Genomic DNA, 22,863 nt, shown 5'->3' on the forward strand with positions numbered 1-22,863 from the left:
CAAGTGCTATCGATAATTTTTCCTATGTAGCAAATAGTAGATAAAGGGAATAGATTCAACTTATGAAAGATCATACTTCCTTGCATTGAAATGGTCTTACACTGAAATGGCCTATTGAAATGATCATGTTTTATTCCATAAAATTGAATAAATAGGTGCATGAAATTAGAGTTATTTCGCCAAAAAAAGCTACATGAATTCATGGGTCATTTTCACTCATAAAATCACACAATTAGCAATGCTTGCATAAAGGCACACATGAAGAGTAGATATATGTGTTAAGTAACTCATAGAAAGAGCTAAAAATCTTCATCTTTCACTCATGAAGTTGTACTCCTAGGTGTATGTGCCAATACCTTTTGGTTGTAAGATGTATCTTTAGAAGAATTTTAAAATTGAATGATTGTAAGGGATGGCATTTCAAGGCGTGCTTAGAAGAAATAGCTTGCATCTCCGCATTAAGCATGAAGAAACATGCATTACATGGAGAGCATTTGCTCTCAAGGGTCTTAAAACTTGCATCCTAATTTTTCTCGATATCATAGATATAATTTTGATTATACTGCACCTAGCACGTGGTCTTCATCGTAATTTATACTAAAGCTAGCTTCTAGAAGGAAAACTTTCCAGGACATTCTTTCGAGCGTAGTAAACCAAAAATTCAACCACAAGGTAGATCGAAAAATGTTACAAATCCGAGTTAGTTTTAGTCGAACCAACATTAGCAAGAAGATCAAACCTTGTCATCAACTGTTGCTAGATTCAAGAATCCCTCTAGACAACCTTTTTGGGCATGATACCATTTAAATTGACGCATCAAACGTCAAGGGATGGACCCTCTCCGCTAGTCAAATATCGTATCTAAAGCTTGCAATTGGACAAGAGCTAATTAAAATGAACTAGGTTACCCTTACCCTCGTATGAGGATTGAGCGAAAGATTTCCATCATGGAACCATAGAGGAAAGAAACTCTTAATGGAAGTTGGAGCAAAATTGAAAAATTCATGATAGAATCTCAAGAGGGTGGAGCCACCCTCAAACAATCCTTAAGGATCTTAGATTGGATTATCTAAGATCTTGCCGAAAACCCAACCCATGAGCTATAGAACTTAGGAAAAATTTACCAACAAAAAACTAATGGGTGTTGCTAATTGGATGTCAAACCAATTGTGTAAATTCCCATTCTTATTGCATAAGAATGAGGGATGGAATAAGGGTATTCCCTAACCCCACAGAGGGCCATCACAGTTGACACCAAGGCAAGAAAGATCCGAAGGTTGGATGCTAAGCGTTCAAAAAGGAACTCCACCTTAGCAAATGTTCTGAGCACTCACCCCCATTATTGTTTGTGCTTGTAATTTTAGGAGCACTGACTGTGAAAGGATTGTTTGACCCAAGATCTCATAAGAAAATAGTATAATGAATCAGGTTGAATTCTTGGAGGGGCGCACCAAACCACCCCCAGCTACCTGCCAACCCTATCCAAGGGGGTTCTTGTTAACCATCAGATGAACAAGGTGGAAAATCTAAAAAAGATAAAGTAGAAGACAAAGGCCAAGGCAAAGTGAAATGGAAGACAAAGGTGTGCCAAGAAAAATCTAGAAACACAAGAAGCGCAGAAAAGTCATAAATAAGGGAAAAAGGCACACAAGAAAAAGTGCAAGTCAATACTTTTGTAAAAGAGTGCAAGCGCATCATGATTTAATTGAAGGAGCGTTGGGCTCTCACTTGTGCAATTTATAAATGTAGACGGGCAGTGGAAAGGAAGCTAGGAAGATAGAAGGACAATGGGAAAAAGGGCCTAGGCCACGACCGGCCATGTAAAAAAGGGGATGACTGCCCAAAAGGGATTTTGGGTTTTGTATATAAAGTTGAAAAGTGAATGAGAAGCTCATTCTTGTGTGTGGCCAAAAGTGGCTCTCCTCTCCTTATTCTTCTTCTTCTTCTTGCTTGCTTGAGCTTGTGCTTGAGAGAGGGAGTGTGAGAGTATGAGGGAGTGAGTGTGTGAGGGTGAGGGACCGGGGAGGAGAAGCTCTCCATCTTCCCCTCTCTTCTTCTCTTCTCTTCTCTTCTCTTCTCTTCTCTTCTCTTGCTCGCGGATATGGAGCTTGGAGCATGAAGCTTGAGGATGGAGCTTGCTTGAAGTTTGCACTTGGATCGTGGAGCTATTGGAGTGCACGTGAGAGAAGGTAACTTGATCGGCATGGAGGTAAGCTCACTACACTCATGGATAGGTAGCGCGTCGGCTATGTGAAAGGTAGCCATTAGTGCTTGGCTTGGAATGCTTGAAACAATAAGCGGTCAGTGGGTCTTGGCGGTTGAGTGAAAGCTCCCACATTTTGGTTCCATTGCCAAGACCCACGGACCGCTTATTGTTTCAAGCGTTCCAAGTCGAGTACTAATGGCTACCTCTCACATAGCCGACGCACTACCTATCCATGAGTGTAGTGAGCTTGCCTCCATACCAATCGAGTTACCTCCTCTCCCGCGTACTCCGGTAGCTCCACGATCCAAGTGCAAGATTCAAGCAAGCTCCATCCTCAAGCTCCATGCTCCAAGATCCATAGAGCCGCGAACAAGATAAGAGAAGAGAAGATAAGAGAAGAAGAGAGGGGAAGATGGAGAGCTTTCGCTCAACTGCCAAGACCCACAGACTGCTTATTGTTTCAAGTGTTCCAAGTCGAGCACTAATGGCTACCTCTCACATAGCTGACGCGCTACCTATCCATGAGTGTAGTGAGCTTACCTCCATGCCGATAGAGTTACCTCCTCTCCCGCGCACTCCGGTAGCTCCACGATCCAAGTGCAAGCTTCAAGCAAGCTCCATCCTCAAGCTCCACGCTCCAAGCTCCATAGCCACGAGCAAGAGAAGAGAAGAGAAGAGAAGAGAAGAGAAGAAGAGAGGGGAAGATGGAGAGCTTCTCCTCCCCGGTCCCTCACCCTCACACACTCACTCCCTCACACTCTCACACTCCCTCTCTCAAGTACAAGCTCAAGCAAGAAAGAAGAAGAAGGAGAGGAGAGCCACTTTTGGCCACACACAAGAATGAGCTTCTCATTTACTTTTTAACTTTATATACAAAACCCTAAATCCCTTTTGGGTGGTCATCCCCTTATCCCCTTTTTTGCATGGCCGGCCGTGGCGTAGGCCCTTTTTCCCATTGTCCTTCTATCTTCCTAGCTTCCTTTCCATTGCCCGGTCTACATTTACAAAATGCACCGGTGAGAGCCCAGCGCTCCTTAAATTAAATCATGATGCGCTTGCACTTTTTTACAAAAGTATTGACTTGTGCTTTTCCTTGTGCGCCTTTTCCCCCTAATTAGGACTTTTCTGTGCTTCTTGTGTTTCTAGATTTTTCTTGGTGCGCCTTCGTCTTCTGTTTCACTTTGCCTTGGCCTTTGTCTTCTGCTTTAGCTTTTCCAGATTTTCCACCTTGTTTGTCAGACGGTTAACATTACCCCCTCCTATACGAGTGCCAATCCCATGGCACTCATCGTCGTAGGTAGCAGGCTTTGGCCTGCACTGAAGATGTGGGTGGAAGGGACATCGGTGGTTGCCATGGAGTGTTGGTGGTGGTGTGGAGGAAGCTCATTGGGGGCACATTAGTGGCCTAGGTGGCTAGTGGTAGGGTTGTTGGAGTTGGTGGTAGGGTTATTCTTTGTTGGGGATTGCACTGATGGCCAGCACAAGTGTTGGTTTGTTGGGGATTCTACAATGACAATTCTTGGTAGGCTTTCAGGATGATAAAGGATAAGAATTTAGAGTTGGGTGTCGATGAAGAGCGAACGACATTTTTGTTGGAGTCTTCAATACCTGCAATTGAAAACCTCTCATAGGTGGTCTCTCCCTAGGGGTAGTGCTAGTCTTCTCTATCGTGCACAAGACATAGTTCAAGTAGTTTGGGAGACATGTCGAACTCTAAGCAAGCTGAGAGTATTGTCCTACACTTGAGGACCCAAACTGTGTGTATATTTTGGTGCAGATATTATATGAGTGCTTGTGCATACTTAGATATTATGTAGTTAGAAGACCGCGGACTAGTTTCTCGTAACAATGTGTGGATGAAGCAAGGTTGTCCATGTTGAGAAGAAGTACACGTGAAGGTGTATGAGACATCCTTTGCATTGTGACTACATGACATAGCATAATTGAACACAAGGACACCGCACTTTGGATAGCTGGGAGCTATTGGACTTGCATGATGAGGACAGTGTACTTTTCATGGCCATTCGTGTGGTGCTTACCACAATTGATTGCAATGGTATTAAGGTAGAGTGCAAGAGGGAATCTTGTGAATGGGTTAGGGTGACAGGTCTAACCATAGGCGAGACAAGCTCCCTAGGTATGTCCTACCCTTGATGTGCCCTAAACAATTGTGGGTGTGATGCTAAAGGGCTAGGGGACTAGGGACGGAGCCAGCCGACCAAGGTCACCGGATGTACCTAATTTGAGGACCCCTAGGTGCTATGCTGTGATTATGGGTGCTTCGTATCTTTTCATTCTTTTCTTTTCTTTTTTCATTTTTCATTTTTTTTCTTTTTTTAATTCTTTATTCTTTCTTTCTTTCTTCTCTTTTTTTTTTGACTTGCCTGAGTACATGTTGAGGCTATCAACCTTTCATTGGGTTAGGAAATGTTAAGCTTCGAAGGCTCAGGAAATGGATATTACAGCGATGATTGTGTCTTAGCCTCATTGTTGGAGAAGCAGTTGTTGAGATGGGGAGATACACTTGAGATTTTGCAACCCTCTTTGGAACGTACGATGTTGGTACAATTGAGGTAAGAGCTGCCATGAGTACCCAATGTAGAGTGTAACCCAGAAAGAGAAAGTGGTTATGATTATGCTTTGGGCCATGCACTGTGGGTGATCGGCCAGGGTGATTTTTTCTTTCAGTGGCGTGGATTTGTCGCGGCTCTTTGTGGGGTTGGCAGTCTTGTGGTGTCTTGGGTATTGAACACTTTCACACAAAGACCTGCATCATCTTGCATCCACTTGTCACTTCATGAGAGTACATGCACGACACATGCCGCAACTATAATAAACTAGTGCAACAAAAGGAGACATCACTTATCTGAATTCCATGGTGTTGACTTAGATACTTATCACCTACACTTGATTATCTTATTCTTTTGCTAAAGACGTGAAATATAGTAAACACAGATATGAAAAGTTTGTACAATTGGAAAACATGTCAGCACGTAACCATTTAGAGACGAAAAGTCATGGGTGGCCAGGTAGCATTTGATAAGCCTTTTACACCATGTGGGGCTACTCTATTTGTACGAGGCAAGGCAAGTCCGGGTGGTCGGGCAATTGAGGCTCTGCTGGTGAGGGGCTCTTGTGAGGTTGGGCAGGGAAGATGTTGGCGGGGACCTAAATGATGTAGTCCTTGGCCGCAACTATTTCTAGAATATTTTTGAACAATGCATCAAATTCCTGCTTGTCTCGAGCTGCCCTCTCCTCTTTCGAGCACCTGGTGCTCGAGCGTCTGGTGGGGGCCCGCATGACCGGTGTTGCCATGCCCCATGTGCTCCCTTGAGCTTCTATTCCCCTGGCTTGGGGATTTTTTGGTCTACGTCCAGGGCGGTGTCGCTTGGAGCCTCGTTTCTTTGCATACCTTTTAAGGGTAGGTATGTAGCATTCCAGTAGAGGAGCTTTTGCTGCATGCTCCCTTCGATGGTGGATAGCGTCCTTGCACGCCAGCTACACTAGGTGCTCCATGTCGGCTACCGTAGGGGGACTTGCAAAATGCGAACCAAGGATTAGGCCTTGAGGCAGGATAAAACTATTTGCATGGAAGGGATTATACAGTGGGTTATCAAGTGCATATGATGAGGAGGGGAGAGGTGAGGCATGCAACGTATGTTGTAGAGGGACAGCCCCCTGTTGATGTTTGTTTTGCTTCCAGCCATTAGCAGATCTTGGCTTATGCTAAGTTATGTGGACTGGTTGTCATGGAGTGGGACAGGGCTCATTCTCGGAAGGATAGACCAGAAAGGGGAAAGGTGCATAGAAAGGGATGGTGCCCCGTCTACACCATCAGAGATGTTGGTTAGGGCTTCCTATGGCGGTAATGAGGGTTGCATGCCCTCCACCTGGAGGCAGAAATGGTCTCATGACTTCTAAATGTGTGGTGAGAGGAGGACTTGAGGAGCTCAGCTTGTCAAACTCAACTCTTCTCCCTGCGCTTGACTATCATTGCTTGTGTGTGTTGATATTATCTATATAGGGTCACAAAATTCATTGTTTATTTATATACATATTTATGAATCCAAGTCACTTTGTGAGGATAAAAACTAATTGTAGAACTCAGGATTGTACTGGAGTGTGGCACACGCATCCAGTACCTGCGACAGCCTTCTTAATAACCTTAGGTATTTTGCAACGTCAAGTATCATGGTACCTTGTCCGAGTCTACTTGCAACATGTAGCTCCTCCTCCGTGAGAACCTTATCGGCCAGAGAGTTCTCTTGACTAGTTCCGGCTAAGTCCATACCCCGAATGGTAGTTAGTACTCGAAAGGAAGTCGGTGCCACATAGATTGGGTCTCTTTGAGACCACCATTTGGCCAATCGTTCCTCTGAGACTATCATAATTTGGGCTCCTAGTTTGGCATTGCAACGTAGTTTTTAAACCAACATTTTTCAAATTGACTTGAACCCTCCGATTGTCGCTTTAGTTGCTCTATTTCTTAGAGATTTGGTTGGCAAAGCACATCATTGAATGTTACAGTTAAGTGTAGTTCGTTGGCTTCCTCGTCAGAGGTGAGTTGCATGCGTTCATGCAGGAGCCTGTCATAGTGCTCATCAAGATGTTCTTGCTCTTCCCAGAATAGGGGAAATGGCAAGTATTCTTCAAGCTACTCCTTAGGAATGCACCCATGTCCGCAAGGACATAGACACGTGCAAACACTTTGAGCTTAGCATCCAACTCAGTTAAGCATTCTGCGACACTTCTATGTTCAACGAGGGGTTCCTGGGTTGCTATCTCATGCAAGGTTCTAGGAGTTTCCCTAGGCTTTATCGTAGCTGGGGGCTTAGGTGGCCTAGATGAGCAAGATTGGTAAACACTAGGGTTGCTTATGCTCTCAGGGTTTCCAAGTTTCCCCTGAGGCTTTGTTATTGCATCATGGTTCTCCTTAGATGTGACTGGTATAAATTTGTCACCCTGTTGTGACAGTGTTGTATCCATTCTTGATTGGTCAATGTGAGTTCTATTGTCAGTGGATTGAGTGTTGTAAGCAATCGTTGATGGTAACGGCTGCTTTGATTTTTCAAAGCACACGGATGTATATGAGGTTTCACTGCTATTAGGAGAGACATCAATGGGTTCATTGGTGGATGGACTCGATGTTTTATTCCTCACCTCTCCAGTGCTCTTGGTCTCAATGCTCTTTGGGTTCACAACCACTCGTAACTGCTGTTGTTTTCGCTGTTTTCTCCTCTTTTTCTTGGTCAGTGAAGGTGCATGACTTAATGACTCAGGACCCTATATTAGGTCAGTTGTTGATGTGCTTGGTTGGGCCTCAACTTTCCCCTTCTCTGGTGTGTCCTCATGGGATGTAGCTGCAATTGGATGGACAGCCTTGCTAGGTTGATTGGTCAGATGCACCATCTCCTCGGCCACATCTTTGAGAGGTTTCTCCTCAAGCCTAGGCTTTAGGTTCTTTGGAAGTGCTGGAGTTGTCAAGGATGCTGGTTGCGGCACCTCCTCCATAGGTGAACTGCTAAGGACACATTCTGCAAGGGCCGTTGTCATGACCAAGGGCCGTGACTGTTGTGATCCCTGATTGGAAGTAGTAGTATAGTCCAGTGAACTGGCTACTCTTGGTGGATTGCAGTGTCAAGTCCCTAGGGTGATCGGAAGTGGTCGTGCCTTTTGTTGCCCTTTGACCATTCACTTGTGTAGATCGAGCATGAGTTGATCTAGTCACATTAGGTTGCACAGGCATATCCTTGGGCCGAGAGCTACGGATGGTGTCATGTCCCACCTCTTGGACATTTGGAAGCTTAGATGGAGATAGAGATTGGGATTGAGCAGTTGCCTTTGTGACGATTGCTGTTGTGCTTCTTGTGTGCATTTGGAAAAAGAGAGTGTAGGAGATTTAGGACTCTTAGGTGGACTTGGTACTAGCTGAATAATTTGCTTGAGGCTATTAGACGATTGTGCCATTTGCTTTGTTGAGCATTTAACCTTGCCATGAGCAATGTTATGCCTATGATGCCTGTTATCCTCTTGGGGAATCAAAGGCTCGTTGGGCACTAGTCTTTTGTATATCTTCAATGATTACATTTGATATCTTCTTGTCAAGCACGCTAGGCTGAGGATCTACCCTCCGATTAGTCTCGTTTGGTTTCTTGATCTTGATCGTTAGGGGCTCCATCACTCCAATGTTCTTGACTTGAGACTTGATTTTTCGTTTAGACTTCCTTCTACTCTTCTTTGCTCTTGAAATGTCCTAGACTTTGGCCGACAGAGGAGGTTTCGCAAGGGGTTTTGGTACCCAAATCCATCAGTTACAAGTGTAATACCCTTGAGCACATAGCAATGCTTTGGATATCCATCGCGACGTTGTGCTGACCCTCCATTGATGCCTTCGTCTATAAGGCTTGGGCTTCTTTTGGGGTCTTCTACGATATTTGTAAGTCCAAAGGCCGTCCTTGGCATTGTCTCTTGATCTTCTTGTTTTAGGCATGGCCTCACTCACTGGTTCTTGTTGTTTGACCTATGCTTGTATCAACTCTTCCAACAAGTCCTTGCTCTCGTTAGCAGGCTTGACTGTTATGTCAGCACCTTCCTTGCCTTTCCCTCGAGGTTCGATGAGGTCACCCTTGCTAAAGGTTGTGACTATCCTCATACCTGGTAAGTGTCAGGTGTATCCTTTGTGCTACATAGTCAGCCTCACACTTGGTCGCCCTTTTGAAGGGTCTTCTTAGGAGGGTTTCCTTCCCGCAATTGGCACTATTTGGAGGAACATGAAATAGGATAGGCAAACTTTTAGTTTCAATTGTCGCAAGGATTTTGCACTTCCCTATGAGTGCTTGTGGGTGTCCCTCGTAAGGGCTAAGAGTTGCATTAGTCAGTGTGAGCTCTTGCTGGGCTAGTAGGGTCCATGATTCATAGGTCAAGATATTAAAATCTGCTCCTTCATCAATCAGAGCATTGATAGTATACTCTCTTTTCCCAGTGAGTTTGACCCTAAGATAAGTAGGTGGTACTTTGTCTTCCTCTTTTGGGTCTTGGCCTATAAATTTAAGCATTCTAACAAATGCCCTTGAGTCCCCAACTGCACGACCAGATGTGGATTCTCCACTGATGTCTTGGATCACCTGTACAGTGCTATTCAAGGTGCATCTATCATTAGGACGGTCATATCTAGTCATCCTCAATGCTGTAGCTTGATGTTTTTGCTTTCCACTTTGACCAGATGCAATCTAAATGCGACACGTACGTGTTTTTGCAGTGTGGCCTTTTTGTCCTTGTTGGCTAGATTGGCCCATTGAGGTTCTAGGGTCTCTGTTTGTCTTTGTTTGGGTATCGGCTTTTGGTTGCTCTTTTGCAAGTGAGAATCCATGCTCATGTAGAGCCATTACTACACTAGGGTCCAATTTGGAGGACCTGTCACGACGCACGTTTTCTCTCCAACCTACTTGGAGAAGGTTTCAGCCCAATGATCGATCTATGATATGGTTTCGGCTCTATATGGTCTCTCGGTTAGTTTCAGGGTCTACAGGTTAAAATTTGAAAAAAATCCAAATTTGGCCCAACAGGTCCGAATTGCAGGACCGAATGCCTGATTCGGCCAGGCCGTCCGAGAGCTGAGTAGAAAGGGCCGAATGTAACTGGTTCGAATGTCAAATTCGGCCAATCCGAGTCTGGTTGTCTGAGGGCCGAGTGGCTGAGTGGGCCGAGGGCTGAGTCAGGTGGGTCGAGTCAGGTAGGCCGAGTCAAGTGGGCTGAGGGCCGAGTGGTGAATTTGACCTGACCGAATGTCAACTTGTCCAAGTGGGGTTGGGCCGAGTTGGTAGGGCTGAGAGCCGAATGGCCGAGCGGTCTGAGGGCCGATTCTGGGACTCGGCCCAGACTCGCGGTCACTCGGACGGGTTGAACGCGATGCGTTTTTTCATCGGACTTCAAAAAATTTGTCGCACCAAGTGATGGAGGCCATCCTACTGGTCGAACAGCTCCAGATCCAACCTACTCATGTAGTGGAAGGTGTGGAATTATCTGGGTTGGGCAAACAACTCTTGGATGGCCAGATCAAAGCGGATCCACTCAACGAAGCTTTTTTTCTCTCTCCTGCTCTCTTGAATCCCTACAATGCACAATGTGGCCTTTCTTGCCACTCTTGGCCCCTTATCATCCTGTCCAGGCCTGCACTCACCTTAATCTTGCTTCCCTTACTAACATTTAACCCAAAATTTCATTTCTTACCTTTCTTTTTCGTGTTTTAGCCTGTTATACAGCAATAGAAAACCCTACTGTTTGCTCCAATGTTTTTTTCCTATCCTTTCTAAATGCAAGAAAAAACTATAAGGAAAATACCTACTACTCCATCATGCTTTTCCAAGTCCAAAATAACAAAAAACTACTTGCTAAGGAGATTGAATACCTCTTCAAACTCCCTCACTTTCTACCTATCTACCTCAAGCACCGGTTTGGGAAAAACCCTACTTCAATGCTCGATTTGAAGCGTGCAAGCGCTCAAGGCTTGAATCTGTTGGTCGTGACAATGGAACCAAAATGTGGGAGATTTTGCTCAACCACCAAGACCCACGGACCGCTTATTGTTTCAAGTGTTCCAAGCCGAGCACTAATGGCTACCACTCACATAGCCGACACACTACCTATCCATGAGTGTAGTGAGTTTACCTCCATGCCGATTGAGTTACCTCCTCTCCTGCGTACTCCGGTAGCTCCACGATTCAAGTGCAAGCTTCAAGCAAGCTCCATCCTCAAGCTCCACGCTCCAAGCTCCATAGCCGTGAGCAAGACAAGACAAGGCAAGAGAAGAGAAGAGAAGAAGAGAGGGGAAGATGGAGAGCTTCTCCTCACCCCGGTCCCTCACCCTCACACACTCACTCCCTCACACTCTCACACTCCCTCTCTCAAGCACAAGCTCAAGCAAGCAAGAAGAAGAAGAAGAAGAAGGAGAGGAGAGCCACTTTTGGCCACACACAGGAATGAGCTTCTTTGTCCTTCTATCTTCCTAGCTTCCTTTCCATTGCCCATCTACATTTACAAATTACACGGGTGAGAGCCCTGCGCTCCTTAAATTAAATCATGATGCGCTTCGCTCTTTTACAAAAGTATTGACTTGCGCTTTTCCTTGTGCGTCTTTTTTCCTTATTTAGGATTTTTCTGTGCTTCTTGTGTTTCTAGATTTTTCTTGGTGCACACCTTTCTCTTCTGTTTCACTTTGCCTTGGCCTTTGTCTTCTGCTTTAGCTTTTTCAAATTTTCCACCTTGTTCATCTGACGGTTAACAACTCTAAATAACCGTGATGGGAATCTGCACTGAACCCTCATGAGAGGCCTCTCCGTGGATTAGTTTGATCGTAGGAGAATGCTTGGATGCCCGAAGGGGGGGAGCTCTGGCTGTAAATCCTCTATCTCTGGGTCCTATTCAAATGGTCTATGACATGAGTTGAGATGGGTTCTCAAGGCCCTGTTACTAGTGCAAGGGTAGAAATTTGGAGGATAATACTACGCATCCTTATGGATTTTGGGAATTGTCCTATGGATGGGATTTGTATCTCAGTTGAAATTTTAATATAGAATTTATTTTTAAAGAAATTTTCATGAACAGTTTTCGTGTTAGTGCATAAATTACGTAAAGGAACATGTGACTAATGCGTTAATTAAGGAAGCTTCTTGAATGTGTTGCCACTAATGTGCCCTTAGGTAAGTAGAAAACTAAAACTATCAAGGGAAGCGGGTGAATGGAACCCTCAACGAATTTGTCCTGTGGCAGGGTGGTCCTAGAAAACTAGGAGCCTTCTCAAAATTCAAATTGTGATGATGTATTAACCCTAGATAATGTAGGGTAGAACCCTAGTTCATATCGTTTTAGGGAACTGGAATGGGACTTTACTCTATGGGTATAGAGGTTGAGCGATGTATCCCTTTTGTTTTCCATTCTCTTTCAACCAAGTGCGATATGAGTCCGCCTCGGTCTAGATCTTCTGCACAAAGTAGATCCAACGCTAGAAGGCTGTAGTATGACTTGATAGTTAGAAATCCAGAAAGATTCAGGTCGATCCTAATAGGGTTGGCTGATATGCTTCATTGAGAAGTAGACTCAGGATTCGCTATTTGACAAACCCTGTGACATTCCGTGGGAGTGCTAGGCAGCGTCTTTTAGATGATGGACTACTAAAATGTGTCGCGATCTAGGCACGTTAGAGTTTGCATCAAAGAGAACCAATGAATAAAACAATCAAGATAAGAATAAATAAAGAAGAGTGGAGTGATGTTTTTTCACTAGAAAACATTTTTTTTCTTTTACTCACTTTTGGATTGTTGTTGCTTCCAGACCTACGAGGCATGGAGTAGGTTTCTCATATTTCATATCATGTTCAGGACGGCTATGAATTCTTCAAATTATCATAGAAGAATTGACATGATGGGGATCTTGGATCGCCTCTACAGCCCTTCACCACTGTATGGGAAAAGGCGTTGGCCTTGGATTGTATGTAGGTTACTACTACATAGATGCCAACCAGCTTGCCTATCTTCAAAACAATTTGAAGAGGCTAAAATGGTTGGAGGACTTGAAGATTATCAAGTTATTCATCTTTCATGAGGCATGTGTGAACTCGATCCTACACATTAGATGCCGGTAGGTAGAACAAACTCGCTATATCTATGAGGAGGTGGTCAAAATTAAGTTGCAAAGTATGGATTGAATCCATGGAGGGTTACTTCAGTGTAGCAGGAACAACACTTGCAAACCAAGCTATGATTGCCAAGCTCAAACTCACCGGCGAAGCTTAGGCTCTGGTGGAAGCAGTGGTGTAAAGATCAAGCAGTCATGGAAAGCACGGTAACTTGGGTTAAGCTAAAAGAAGTAGTATAGGGAAGGTACATGCCACTTGCATATAGAACTTAGAAGATGAATGAGTTCTTTAAGTTGAAACAACTGGGCCTGTCTTTGGAGGCATACTACTCAAAATTTGTCTCCTTGTTAAAATACACCCCGACAATGAGTATTTCCCAACCAGTCTCTAAGTTCTATGATGTGCTAAATCCACCATTGAACACTCGATTGGAATCAATGTGTCCTTTAGATTTACAACATGCATTGATAAGAGCGGGACCCATTACCCAACAAGTCCAACCAAAGTCTAGGAATAATAGACCTTGGTCTCAGAAAGACCAAAATCTAGGGATGTTGAAGGCTCAATTTAAAAAGGGCACAAGGACAGAGTCAAGACCAATGGAAGAAGCCGAGGGCATATGCAGTTAGTGACTTTGTTCCCACTCAAAGAAATGACCAGAGTTTGTGTTGTTTTTATTGCAAGGAACCTGGGCACTTCAAAAGAGAATGTCCCAAACTTGGCGAAGATTGTCATCAAGGAAAATTCAATGGGAAAGCCAAGGCTACCCATGGCTATGGTTCTGCAAGCAGCAATGGAAAGGGCAAAAACTTCCAATATCACCATTAAGGAAATCAATGAAGAAGAAGACCCTTCCATGGAAGTTGAGATTGAGAGGGCATCAGTTCATGATGCTCTCCATAAAAAGGGGCCGAATCACCAATTTTCGGTGATCCAAACTCCATCGAATTACCAAGGTAAGAAATTCAAAACCCTGATTGGCTGTGGCAGTACTCATTCCTTCATTTCACCAGCTTGTGCAAGAAGGTTAGGAATAGCCATTTTAGCTACACCTACTTTGCTTGTCAAACTAGTAAATGGGTGAGAAATTACTTGCACTAGACAAACTACTAAGGTGGAATTTCTACTCGAAAAAGAGCCCACATCTATTAAGTTCAAGGTGATGAATCTAGGAGTCCATGAGTGCCTACTCGGGATGGATTGACTAGTCCCCAACGAGAGGACTCCAATGAAGAACTATCATGGTTAAAAGAGTATGCGGATGATAGAATTACCACCACCTAGGAAAGTGGATCATGAGATTAAGCTAATACCGGGTACTGCACCAGTTACAAATAGGCCCTACAAGATGCCCATTCCTTAAGCTATTGAGTTAAAAGAACAACTCAAACAGCTATTGGACCAAGGGTACATACGTCCCAATAGTTCTCCTTGGGGGAACTCCGGTCTTATTCCAAAAGAAGAAGGATGGTACACTTTGCCTTTGCATCGATTATAGAGGCCTGAACCAAGTAACCATAAAAAATAAGTATCCTATCCCAAGGATAGATGAGTTACTTGATCGATTTCAAGGAGCAAAAATCTTCTCCAAAATTGGTTTGAGGTCAGGATACTACTACATTCGCATCAAGGATGAGGACATTCCTAAGACGGCATTCAATACTAGATATGATCATTTTGAATTCACAGTAATGTCCTTTGGATTGACTAATGCCCTTGCCACATTTAATAAGCTAATGTAGGATATTTTTAGACCATATCTTGATGATTTTGTACTTGTCTTCTTTGATGACACCTTGGTTTATTCCAAGGAAGATGGGGATCATGAACCCCAAGTTCTCATCGTTCTTGAGACCATGAGGACACAGAAGCTCTATGCTAAGAAGAAAAAGTGTGCCTTTTTCAAGAGACAAATCAAATATCTTGGATTTATTGTGTCAAAAGAAGGAATCTTTGTAGACCCTATAAAGGTTAAGGATCTCCAAGAGTGGCCTCCACCAACCACTATCAAAGAAGTGCATAGTTTTCTTGGACTAACAGGATGGTACAAGATCTTCATTACGTACTATGCCTTAATTGCAGCACCCCTCACAAATCTACTAAAAAAGTAGGTTGCCATAGTGTGGATACCCATCGAACAATCAAGTTTTGATCAACTCAAGCATAGCTTAGTGACAATACCAATTCTGAAATTCCTTGACTTAAGCAAGGAATTTGAAGTTGTCTCGGATGCTAACTCACTTGCACTAGGCTATGTACTAATGCAAGAAGGTCATCCTATAGCATATTCTTCGAGGGAGATAAAAAGCCATGAAAAGAATTATGCTACTCATTGCTAGCAGTTATTCATGCTCCCAAACTTTGGAGACACTATTTACTTGGGAACAAGTTCTCCTTGGTCATGGACCACAACAGTCTCAAATGGATCTTCACCTAGGTTGACCTCAATATGAGATAACGTTGTTGGATTGAGGTTTTGCAAGAATATGACTTTGAGATCAGGTATAGGCCTGGTAAAGAGAATGTGGTTGCTGATGCCTTAAGTTGCAAGGTGTTCCTCAACTCTCTTATTATGGAGGAACCTTCAATGATGGAATCATTAGCAACTATGGTATCAATGCCCAGTAACCCTATCCTTGAATTAGCTAAGAAGCAAGCTAGCCATGACCCAGAAGATCTAAAGATGATAAAGGAGATTTTGAAAAAAGACCAAAACCCCAGACTTAAGATCAAGTATCAAGAATTCAATGTCAGTTGGGGGACTTGTCTATTTTAGGACAAGATTATGCATTCCCTCAAGCAAGAAACTCAAACAGAGAATACTCTAGGAAGCACATGATTCCCGCTTTTTAGGCCACCCCGGATATGTTAAGACCCTCAACACGGTTAGGAAGAGCTACCATTATGAAAAACTTAAGGGAGATGTACTCAAATATGTCACGGAATATTTTTCTTGTTGGCGTATTAAGGCAGAGTATGTCAAGATGCTTGGGAAGCTACAACCTCTTGACATTCCTCAAATGAACTGGAAAATTATCAGCATGGACATTATTGTTGGGTTACCTTCAATTCAAGAAGGATACAATTCAATTATGGTAATAGTATATATGCTCACCAAGGTTGCACATCTCATTCCAGTCAAGACAAACTATAAAGCTTCAGATATTGCTAGATTATTTATCATGGAGATATTCAGACTCTATGGATTTCCCAGAAGGATTGTTGGTGACCACAACTCCCTCTTCACATCTCACTTCTGGAGAGGGATATTCGAGGCCATTGTTACTCAACTCTGTTTCAGTACAACCTATCATCCTCAAACTGATGGCCAAACAGAGAGAGTCAACCAAGTCATTGAAGATATTCTTAGAGCATATTGCTACCGCGAACCCAAGAAATGGATCGAATATCTACCATTGGTAGAGTTTGCTTATAATGCTTCTTATCAGCAAAGCATTCAAATGACACCTTTTCAAGCACTGTATGGACATGACAACCGTACTCCGTTGAATTTTTCAGATCCTACCTTAAGGGTAGAAGCTTTCAAGAAAATGCTAGAGGAAGTGGATGAACAGGTCAACACCATTAGACAAGACATTAGATCCACCAAGGATAGACAGAAAGCCTATGCAGATGTGAATAGGCAAGAGTAGCTCTTCAAAGAAGGAGATATGGTTTTTATTCGTGTACAACCAAGAAGAGCTCCTTATCATTGGGAGAGTTTAAAAAGATAAGTCCAAGGTATTGTGGGCCCTACAGGATCCTCAAGTGCCTAGGGCCCAATGACTACAAACTCCAACTCCTCGAGAATGTAAAGGTTCACAATATATTTCATGTTAGCCTAATATGTATCCAATCCTAGCCATGTACTCAATGATCAACAAGTTGTAATGCCAAGCCAAGGAGTCCTTGAGCTCTGGCTTGATAGAATCCTAGACATTCGGGAAAAGCGATTAAGGAGTAGAACTCTTAGAGAGTACCTCATCCCCAATGGAAGGACTATCCAAAAGAAGATGCCATATGGATTGATGAGAGTACTCTCAACCAACAATACTCCCAATTCCTTTCGAGATGAGGACATCTCAATCCCTTAAGGTGGGAAGAATGTAATAACCCCCCCACGTTTCACATCCCATAGGACCCCCCCTTAAAAATAATTAAAATTATTTTAAAAATTTTTATTTTCCCCCTGTCAATACCGCCAATTGGCAGGAGGGAGGGGAAGTAGGAGATGATGATGAGGATGATGGAGTCGATGATGACAATGAGGAGGAGGGGCACACGAGTGCCACCTCCCTCCCCCCACTATCCCTTCCCTAACTCAACAATGGCATGACATGGCAACAAACATTTTGGCCCGCCCAGGTGGAGGGTAAGGAGAGGGGCTCCATCACACCCCCATAACACCCTCTTCCTTCCTATAAAGACCCTCTCCCTGGAAGGAATTGATACTTGCCTACCCCCCCATCAAGCTACGCAGAGAGAGAGAGAGAGAGAGAGAGAGAGAGAGAGAGAGAGAGAGAGAGAGAGAGAGAGAGAGAGAGAGAGAGAGAGAGAGAGAGAGAGAGAGAGAGAGAGAGAGAGAGAGAGAGAGAGAGAGAGAGAGAGAGAGAGAGAGAGAGAGAGAGAGAGAGAGAGAGAGAGAGAGAGAGAGCTTCTAGAAGTTTTCGACCCCCCTTTGAGAGGGGTTCCCATAAACTATCTCTTGTAAAGAGCAAGCCATCTACCAAGGACGCACGCACAAGCAAGTGGATTCAAGTTACCTTGGTCGGATTGTTCGAGTCTTCAGATGGCTCCCAAGTGAAAATTTCCTCGCGTCGATGGAAAACCCACAAACCTCAACGAAGTCACCAGTCAAGGCGGTACGACGAATAACAACTCAGGTTTGGGTGTAGATAATACATCCTTGAATAATCAGGTGCTATCGATAATTTTTCCTACGTAGCAAATAGTAGATAAAGGGAATAGATTTGACTTATGAAAGATCATACTTCCTTGCATTGAAATGGTCTTACATTGAAATGGCCTATTGAAATGATCATGTTTTATTGCATAAATTTGAATAAATAGGTGCATGAAATTAGAGTTATTTTGGCAAAAAAGATATCTGTAATTCATGGGTCATTCTCACTCATAAAATCACACAACTAGCAACGTTTGCACAAAGGTGCACACAAAGAGTAGATATATGTGTTAAGTAACTCTTAGAAAGAGCTAAAAATCTTCGTCTTTGACTCATAAAGTTGTACTCCTAGGTGTATGTGGCAATACCTTTTGGTTGTAAGATGCATCTTTAGAATAATTTTAAAATTGAATGATTGTAAGGAATGGCATCTCAAGGCATGCTTGGAAGAAATAGCTTGCATCTCCACATTAAGCATGAAGGAATGTGCATTACACGGAGAGCATTTTCTCTCAAGGGTCTTAAAACTTGCATCCTAATTTTTCTCGATATCATAGATATAATTTTAAATTGTACTGCACCTAGGACGTGGTCTTCATCGTAATTTATACTAAAGCTGGCTTGTAGAAGGAAAATTTGCCAAGACATTCTTTCGACAGTAGTAAACCAAGAATTCAACCACAAGGTAGACGAAAAATGTTACAAATCCGAGTTAGTTTTAGTCGAACCAACATTAGCGAGAAGATCAAACCTTGGCATCAACCATTACTAGATTCAAGAATCCCTCTAAACAACCTTTTTGGGCATGATACCATTTAAATTGACACATCAAACGTCAAGGGAAGGACCCTCTCCACTAGTCAAATATCGTACCTAAAGCTTGCAAGTGGACAAGAGCTAATTAAAATGAACTAGGTTACCCTTACCCTCATATGAGGATTGAGCCAAAGATTTCCATCATGGAACCATATAGGAAAGAAAATCTTAATGGAAGTTGGAGCAGAACTGAAAAAATTGTAATAGAATCTCAAGAGGGTAGAGCCACCCTCAAATAGTCCTTGAGGATCTTAGATTGGATTATCTAAGATCTTGCCGAAAATAGAACCCATGAGCTATAGAACCATGGAAAATTTCACTAACCGAAAACTAATGGGTGTTACTAATTGGATATAAGACCAATTGTGTAAATTCTCGTTCTTATTTCATAAGAATGAGGGACATAACAAGGGTATTCCCTACCCCCACAGAGGGCCATCACAGTTGACACCAAGGCAAGAAAGATCCAAAGGTTGGATGCTAAGCGTTCAAAAAGGAATCCCACCTTAGCAGATGTTCTAAGCACTAGTTCCCCATCATTGTTTGTGCATGTAATTTTAGAAGCAGTGACTTTGAAAATATTTTTTTACTGCTAACCCCAAGTCAAAAAGGTGAAAAAATGAATGAAAAAGCGAAAAAAGATGGAAAAAGAGCAAAGACACACAGGCAGCCTCTAAAGCTAAGCTGAGGCCAAAAGCGTAATTTTAAATGAAAGGTGCAAAACCCTCCTATGAGCGCGAAAATCATTTTTGACACTAGCCTCAGATCTAGCAGAAGATACGGGGGATGATGTGGTTGATTGCATTAGACAACTAGATGCCACTTTCAGAGAGCTAGCTCTGAGCAATGACCACTTGGACTTAGGCATGTTGCCTGAACCTTTTGCAACCGAAGTTCGTATGATGCCTTGTTCTTGGGAGACGTTTGAACTTGCCTTCGCAAAAGCAGCTAACTCTGTTGCTGAATTTCTCAACAGCGAGATCTCTAAAGAGCAAGCCCTCAAACAGCGCCTCATCACGTCATATGATCAACGAACCACTTCTGCCATCATCGACCAAGAAATTGCAGAATTATCAAAACTTGTTGATACTGACACCGGTACACTCTAAGGCTGCAATGGAAAGTTGAAGGGTGCCAAGTCATGACAAACGCTGAGCAGCGCCACGCAATCAAAACAGCGGAGTACGACCCCACTTACGTCGTGCCAACCTCGTATAGAGTGTTAACCACTCTTCGTGGGCCACATCTGTGACATGGTATCACAACCCAATCCTGCATGGCATAACTCCCTTCTCTACTCTCTCAGTCCCTCTTAACCTCACGTTAGCTCAAGTCTAGCTCATGGTTCCATTTCTCACCTCCATCTCTACTTGACCTTCCTTGGCAGCCATAGCTAGCAGCACCCTGTCAACTTGAAGCTCCTGGATCTCTCTCCACAGGTCATATTTGAACCTACTCTCTTCTGGACATTTGTTTCTTGACTTTCAAGGCTTCTCTGTATCACTTAAGAGATTGACATTGGCCACTCCATAGCTCAGCATTGTGAGTCTACACAGCTACTGCCTTGTGTGTCTACCATAGCCAAATAGACCCTGCCAACTTTGAGGAGCTGGATCTTGCAATAGAGGGCATAAATCTTCACGCTATCCTCTAAAAATTTGTTCCCCAACTTTAGATGCATCATCATGGCACAACACAGCTTGACATTGGTCATTGTATGCATCAGCATTGCAAGAATTCATGCTAGTAGTTTTGAACTGCGCCTGCTGACGTTCGAGCTACTGCCGCCATCGCTACGGGCCATGATCTGGACGAGGATCATAGGGCTTTGATAGGACTTGAAGAGAGCTACATTTCCATAAAAAAAGTTTTGAAAATGATCCACCATAGCTCCTGGAATCAGCAAAAAACCAGGCCCCTGTCATGAAACCCTAAAATCCACCATAGCCAATTTTTCACTCAAGCTCAAAAATCTCATTAAGGTTATACTCTTCATGGGATGATCAAATGGAGTGCAACTATGGAGTATACATCATCTTCTACTTGATCTTTCACTCTTTTGGAAGATGGGAGCTTTCTCAAACCCTAGGTATGGAGTTTTATGACAGTTTTGGACAGCACTAAAATTTCTCAAATTTCTTCATCAAGATCAAAGGGTTTTTGCTCTATTATACTCCCTGAGGCTTCTACATACATCCTAGTACCAACATTGATTGATCTTGAAGCTTGAAGCTTTGATGGAGCATGGATATGGAGATTGCAAACTCTATGTATAACAGTTTGGGACAGCATTAAAGATTCCTGAAATTTTTAAAGCAATTCATGGGGCTTTTGTGGGCAAAGCATCTCTGAAGCTTCCTCAACCATTTTCCCTCAAGAATCCATCAACATTGGACTGACATTGAAGGAGATTGAAGCCAATGGAGGTCTAGGTGTTCAATGGACAGCATGAAGCTTTCATGCCATTAAATTTTGGCATTCCCTCTCAAATTTCGGGATCTCTTGGACACATTGAAGGCCTCTCTATTACCTATTGCAACCTACTTCAAGTAGAGAAGGTAATTGGTCTTCATCAACCCTCATTTGGAGCATTCATGGAGTCATGGAGCTTTCATGGGATTAATGAAGCTAAAGCTTATCAAGGACATGGATTATTCTTGAAGATTGAAGATCTCTTGGACTAATTTTAGAAGGATTATCAAGCTCAACTCACCTATGTCAAGCATTATGGATTGAAGGTCATTCCATCAACAATGCTCTTCTCCAATCAATTAAATGAGGTACTCTAATCACTCTTAATTTCTCTTTACATCCAATTGCTGATCTCATTTCCAATTGCTGAAGAGAAATAAGAGGATTAATGAAGCTTTCATTCATAGCTTAATGCATTACATGAAGCCTATAGGTTATGTCAGTCATTGTCTTTGCTAAACCTTTTCAATTTACTGAAATGGCCATCTCTAAATGTCTCAAACTCTTCCATAATGAATGAGCATTACCCATCTACTTTCATTCACTGAAATCAGTAATTTCTTGAGCTTCATTACTCAATCTTTATTGCCTAACCCTGACATGAAATTGATTGCCTATTTTGCCTCTTGATCATAAGAAAATCATTACCCAATTGGTAAGTGAGAAAAGCTTTGTAAGCAGTGAGTCACTGCTGAGGTAAATACCTCTCCATTTCTCATTTACATTTCAGCCTTTTCAATTCCAATCTTGCATATCATGAAAAGGGCAAATGAAAGGCAATTGTATTTCCTTCCTATTCCATGCATATCATACTGATTTTTAGAGCTAGAATTCACTTGCCATGTACTTGCCCACGAGGAAAAGTGGATGTCGGGCGAGTCGGTAGGACAAAAGAGAGGTGACCCTCCCCTACCGACGAGGACCTTGAAGGGGAGCGCAACCCGGCCCGAGAGGGAACTTTGCAAACCCCTCGGGTCTCGGATCCCACGTATTTTCAAGTTTAGGTGCAGGTAGAAATCTCAAAGGCACTTGAAATCAGCCTACAGCATGAGTTATGGGCAGTGAGTTCTTGAGATTTTGGCAAATGTATGGTATGGCAAATGTATGAAGACATATGGCTACAGTAAAATGTATGCATCCTATGGTTAAGACACTATGGTTCAGCATTAAAGTTTGGAACAGAGTATGTATATATACCCTCATTAAAGATTGCAGTCTACATTGAGTTAGACAGCCATTTTACTGGTTACAGAGGTCATTTTCAGTATGGGCAGACGTATGAGACTCTCCTACAGGGTTATGAAGTTGGTACATGCTTGGTATTGATGGTACAAGCCATTAATTGACTAGAACAGGGTATTCACTGCCTGCAGGAATTTTCAGACAGCAACAGAAAATCCCTTACAGAAATTTCTATACTCATCCATTTTCTGCACTTGATAGATCCTTGGATAGAGGGCTCTTCAAGCTTTGAACAGAGCCAAAGACCTCATAATTTGGAGCTCTAGAAGTGAAGATAATCAAGTTTTTCTATTGCAGGAAATTCAGGACAGAAATCAACCCATGGCTAGGAATAAGAAGAGAGACCCTGTTTTGGATACTATCAATGACGAATTGAAGGAATATCAACAGGAAAGGGATGAACATCAACAGGAAAGGGGTGAACATGACACTTCTCAAGATGCCATTTACCGAATGCATTATGAGAATGATGAGGTCGATGCAAGTTCCACCCACTCCCCTACCAATCAAACCCATAGAGACGTCTCATATCTCAATGAATTCAAACAGTTTTCAACAATTGTCAAATGACATAAAGGATATGAAATCAGG

This window comes from Lygodium microphyllum, chromosome 24 (genome assembly GCF_053477565.2).
Source record: "Lygodium microphyllum isolate KBCC chromosome 24, Lygodium_microphyllum_v1.1.10, whole genome shotgun sequence".
Lineage (NCBI taxonomy): Eukaryota > Viridiplantae > Streptophyta > Polypodiopsida > Schizaeales > Lygodiaceae > Lygodium > Lygodium microphyllum.